Genomic DNA, 6,271 nt, shown 5'->3' with positions numbered 1-6,271 from the left:
TGGAAACCTGTCTTCTTCTGTTGCATGCCACACCTAGCGACTTGGCAATCACTATTCGCCACAGACAGATAGTTGACAGGATGTTACTAGCAAGTCGTTAGGATATATAAAGGTGGTTAATAAATAGTCGCTGCACAGTTTTTAGGAAGCAAATAAAAATTTTATTCAAAGATAATCAAAGCTTATTTTTGCAATATATAATTGCAAAAGTAATTACCTCTGAATAAAATTTTTATGTACTTCCTAAAAACTGTGAAGCGACTATTTATTAACCACCTCTATACATCCTAACGACTTCCTAGTAACATCCTGTCAACTATCTGTGGCGAATAGTCGACAGGATGTTACTAGCAAGTTAGGATGTATAAAGGTGGTCAATAAATAGTCGCTTCACAGTTGATACTTTCTAACGACATAAGATAATAAGCAGTCGGTAAGAATTCTATCGACATTTTATATCTATACTTTCAATTCAATATCGGTGGCCAATAGTCGGTAGGAGGTTACTAGGAAGTTGTTACGGTGTCTAAAGACGGTTTTTAGAATGTCGATAGGTTCTAGTAACATTTGTCTAAAGACGGTTTATAAAATGTTACTAAAAATTTTTGTAAGGGTAATGATAAAAATCTTAGCAAAGAGGTTGCAGACTGTCATTGCGAAGCTTGTGGGGCCGCATCAAACGTGTGGCATTAAAGGCCGAACTATCTTCTCTAAGATACTCGTAGCACGCAGTATCCTCGAATGTTGCGATGCCATGGGTGCACGAGTGGCAATGTTCCAAATTGATCTCGAGAAAGCGTTCGACCGGGTGCCTCATGACATTCTTCTGTGCATTCTAGATCATGTGAATTTGGGTAGAATAATTAGAGAGGGGGTTGCCATGGCGTACCGGGACTGCTCGACGCGGCTTATTGTCAACAAGGTGGTGGGAGCGCGAATCCAAGTTAAGCGTTCGGTGCGTCAGGGCTGCCCTCTCTCGCCGCTGTTGTTTTGCTTGTATATAGAGCCGTTTTGTTTGTGTGTCATAGAGAAGGACTGTGTCCGCGGGTTTAAACTGCACGATGTTGAAGTCCGCCTGTTGGCTTATGCAGACGATATTGCTGTGTTTTGCACGGATTTGGACAGTATAACACATGCTGTCAAATGTGTTAAAAGCTTTTGTGCTGTGAGCGGCAGCGCGGTAAACTGGGGTAAGTGCCTGGGATTCTGGCACGGGGATTGGCGGGGGACCCCAGACACTTTCGCCAACATGAGTTTCGTTACGACTCCGGTGAAATACTTGGGTGTTCCCCTTCAGTGCTACAAAGACAGTGAGTCGTACTGGAGGAGTGAAGTGGATAAGCTGCGAGACAGAGTAAACAAATGGAATGGATGGAATTGGTCTATGTTTTCTAGAGCCACAATTTGCAACATATTTTTAGTGAGCAAACTTTGGTACATCCTCCAAGTCTTGCATTGCTCAAGGGTAAACATCCAAAAATTCACCGGGTGTTCGCAGTGTTCGTGTGGGCATCGTCTTGGGAGAGATCAAGTCGCACCAATTTGTTTCTTTGAGTTCGAAATGGACGACTTGGATTGTCACATTTGTTTTTGAGACAGGTAGTCAATCGCTTTTTTTTCTTCAGGGACGCAAAAAAACCGTTTTTATACACTGTCTGTCAACTTTGCCTGGGCAAACACTTGCCCGATATGATTGTCTCAGCGGGCAGTTTGCCAGGGGGTGTTTATGGTTTTCTACGTGAAGTTGTGGTTTCATGCAGGTTTTTGTCAGCGCGTTTTTCACTTCAATATTTGAGTGAAGTCAACCGGAAAAAGCTGTACAAAGACCTGTGTGATGTTGTTCTTCCCGTGCCTTTATATCGGTCTCTCTACAGAGCTAGCCATGGGCACAATGTTCTAAAGCGCGTTAAGGCGATGCTAGTACCGTCAGGCGCTAAGACGTTCTTTTTTAAATTGCACACCGGAGCGCTGACTGTCAAACCGTGGCTGGCTGAAAGAGGTTTCTTTGTTCCTTGGGGCACTCATTGTACAATTTGCAGGCAGGATGGAGACAATTGAACATCTTTTTCTGCATTGTTGGGATGCTGTTTTCCTCTGGGATGTGCTCCAGCGCACAATCAAAACAGATTTCCCCCTAGATGCGTATGGGATTCGCTATTTGCCAATAGAAAGTGATGATGGTACCCCATTTGATATGATCATGCTTATGGCCCTGCATAGCATTTGGAAATGTAGAATGGCGGTAAGGCACACCGATGTCGATGCAAGAGCGGCTCGCCAGTATTTTAAAGAAAGCATACGGAACTTTGTAGAGGAACAAAAGTTACTGGAGTGCATTCCAGAGTGGTTGCCACGTGTGGAATTATTATTGGGGATAAGGGAATTTTAGCACAAGCGCAGCCGCACAAGCTCTGCGGTCGTTGTGAGTGTGAGTGTGCCTTTTGATTATTTGTGAATGTGTATTTTTTATCCGGGCCAATGACAGGCAATAAAAAAAAAAAAGTGTAGCGGTTATCACGTGCGCCTCACACGCGCAAGGCCCCCGATTCGATCCCGGGCGGGAACAATGTACCTCCTCCTTTTTCTATTTGAATCGCATAAATGCAGAACAAAACCTGGAGCGAAATACCCTGAGGCGTGCTCGATTCCCGTGGTGTACATTCTATTTCCGGCCACCGACCGTGACGGACGGCGAATCATGAGCTCCAGTGGAGCGGCGACAGCGGCCTTTGTTGGCCGCGGAAACAGGTGGAACAGCGATGACGACGCAGGCTATCAGATTATTTTGCCTCCACTGCCCAAGGGGCGCGTCGTGCTAAACACCGTGTTTTTGCAGGGCGACGTGCGAGCTAGACCCTACAAAGTAGATTTCCGGGATGCTCTTGGCCCAACAGGATTGCTGCCGGAAGTGCTTGCCCTGGGGGCCTACCAGATTAACCATGTCTGGGCTGTGACCATGAACACCGCGGACGCCACGAAAAGGATGCTGGAAGTCAAGGAGCTGAAGGTAAAGGGGCGGCGCTGCATCGTGGTCGACCCTCAGGATCAGCAGGTGCGGCTGCGTCTCCATTGGTTAATACATGGTGTGGCCGATGAAGATGTAAGAACGGCATTGGCGGCTTTCGGTAAAGCCGTGGAAGTCACCCGAGAGCGATGGCGCGTTCAGGGTATCAATGACAAGGGGACGACTACCCGGTTCGTCTTGCTCAAGCTCAACAGCGGCGTGAAGGTGGAAGATCTCCCGCACCAAATTAGGCTCGCCGGTGAGCTGGCCCTAGTCGTCGTTCCTGGCAGGCCAATGCAGTGCTTGCGCTGTCAAGGCACTGGTCATGTACGACGAGACTGCAAGGTTCCCCGGTGCTCGCAATGCCGTCGGTTTGGACACGCCGAGGACCAGTGCGTACGTACATACGCCTCTATGACTGGGCCAGCCGAAGGCAATGACACAGCAAGGTTGGTAATGGACGCGGCCGAGGCCGAAGACACGGCGAAAGGGGCAGAAGACCAGGCAACCCCATGTGCTGTAGGCGGTGTGCTTGCACCTGATGCGGGCGCGGGGACACCACCGGACAAGGAAAACTCTACGGAAGGTGCGGCAAAAAAGCCAGCAGAAGAGACCAAGGAAGAAAGCAAGAGCAGCCTAACGGAAGCTAGCGAGCAAATGAAGACAGCTGAGGACCAGTCGGCGCAGAACGACCCTATGAGCAGCAATGTTGGAGCCTCGGTCAAACGGCCTCTTGAGAAGGCTGCAGACAGCAGCGCAGCGAACCAAGGAAGTGGGGAAGACGGGCCGCTATCGAAGACGCCAACGGGCAGGCGCAGCAGCTACAAGCCACGACCGAACACCGCTAACGCAGACAAGAAGTCCGAGAAGAAGCCGCCACCGCTCTCCAGTGGTACCGGTCCACCGGGCGGCTCCGGGGGCGTCTTGCTGTGTGCTAGGCGCTAAAGGTAAACACCATGCTCCGGGCCAAAACTTTTCACTAGACCTATAATCATGGCTCCCAACCCGTCGCTTAGATTGGCCACGCTAAACGTTCGAGGTCTGGCCGCCAAGCGAAAGCAGAGCCAAGTGTGTAGGCTGCTGGTGGACTATGACCTTGACGTGTTAGCCGTGCAAGAGACAAAAGTAGATGGTTATGAAAAGACCCGCAGTATGGTTCAGCGCTTTACGCCACGCTACTACGCGGTAGTGAGCCACGCCTTAGGGACGTCGGCGGGCTGCGTGCTGTTTGTTAGAAAATTACCCGGTATAACGGTGCAAGGTTTTTATTCATGTCCAACTGGTAGATTAGTTTTCTGTGATTTTGCTTTGCATGGAATTGAATGGCGGGTGGTATGTATTTATGCACCAAATGCGTTGGAGGAACGGGCTTTGTTTTTTTCCATGTTAAAAGAGTATATATCTTCTGAAAAGCAGATGGTGCTGTTAGGTGATTTTGATTGTGTTCTGAATGCCCGAGATCGGTTTAATAGAGGTTTAAGGAGCGATAAAAGTAGGGATGTTTTGAACGAGATAATTACTGAATGCGAATTAGCGGATGTGGCGGAATGTATGATAGGAACGCGAGATGTGCGTTTCACGCACTTTCAAGGAAACAGCCATGCGCGCTTAGATCGTATTTACTTGTCGCTTCAAGCAATACCAATGTGTAATAGTTACAGTGTATATCCTATTTCCTTCACTGATCATTGTCTGGTTAAATGTGACTTAGGAAGGAAGAAAAAAGGCGGCAGCTTCTCTTGGGAGCTGTGGAAAATGAATTCAAACTTAACTACTGACGAAAGTTTCGGAGAATATGTATCGGACTGCATCAAAAAAATTCTAATGAGAGGCAAGGGTGAATTAAAAGATCGATGGGAAGTGTTTAAACAGTGCATTAAAATGAAAGCCATCGATCGTTCCGTCTCAATTATGCATAAAACAAAAAAGAAAGAGAAGGAACTGCGAATAATCTTGGAAAAGCTGACAGAACTGGAGTGCCAAGAACCGGGAGCATACAAAAGCGACATACGGAATATTAAACAGAAACTTGAACTGCATGATGAGGAACGCTATCGCGGAGCGATAGTTCGTGCTCGAGCCGAATCCTTTGCGATAGGGGAGGCGCCCACAAAAAGGGCGCTCGGACTGGAAAAATCGCACGCTCGACGTAATCATATTGACGTGATCGAGGTGGGTGGTAACGAAGTTACAGAAAATGATAGTATCGCACGTGCGTTTTTTGAACACTACGAAAATCTGTTCGCATTTAGGCAGGTGGACCTAGAACGGTTTAAGACGAACTTCTTGAAAAGAATGCCTCAACTGACTGAAGAAAGAAAAGTTGCATTAGAAACGCCGATAACTGTTTTTGAAGTGGAACGCGCAATTGACAGTTTGAATCCTGGCAAGTCACCGGGCCCTGATGGGCTTTGCGCTCTGCGGTACAAGCGGTTTAAAAAGGAATTGTCAGTAGTACTTGTAGCAATTTTTAACGAAGCGTACGATGGTAAGGCGTTACCGCCATCTTTCGGTCAATCACACACGGTGTTGATTCCGAAGACAGAGGATGTAGATAAGTTGAAAAGTGTAACATCATACAGACCAATAGCACTCGCAAATGTAGACTATAAGATACTAATGAAAGTCTTAGCAGCTAGACTTCAGTCGGTTGTTAAAGACATAGTCGGCCCACACCAAACGTGTGGAATTAAAGATCGCACTATTGCGACGAATGTTCACAAGATGCGCTCAGTTCTTGAATGTTGTGACTCCCTTGAAGCGTGTGTGGCCATACTTGAATTGGATCTGGAGAAGGCATTTGATTGCGTAGCGCATGCTATTTTGTTTGCAGTGTTGGAACACATTAATGTCGGATCCGTCATCACGGATGGTGTAGCTCTGGCGTATCGGAACTGCTCTACCAGACTAATTATTAACAAAGAATTGGGGCCCCCCATTAAGGTGCAGCGTTCCGTGCGTCAAGGCTGTCCCATCAGTCCACTTTTGTTTTGTATATATATTGAAACATGTTTGTCAACAATTGAAAATAATTCTATCCGTGGTTTTCGTTTACAATCTTCAGAGGTAAAACTGCTCGCATATGCCGATGATGTGGCGGTATGTTGTATTGACTACGAAGGCATTGAAGAAACCATTCGAAGTGTTAAATTTTTCAGCGACGTTACGGGAAGCCGAGTAAACTGGGGAAAGTGTCTGAGATTTGGGCACGGCGTGTGGCCGTCAACCCCGGGCATTTTTGCCAATGTTGTATGGCAGAAAACGCCT

Source organism: Dermacentor andersoni, chromosome 1 (assembly GCF_023375885.2).
Source record: "Dermacentor andersoni chromosome 1, qqDerAnde1_hic_scaffold, whole genome shotgun sequence".
Taxonomy (NCBI): domain Eukaryota; kingdom Metazoa; phylum Arthropoda; class Arachnida; order Ixodida; family Ixodidae; genus Dermacentor; species Dermacentor andersoni.
Note: the sequence above shows the minus strand (reverse complement) of the source record.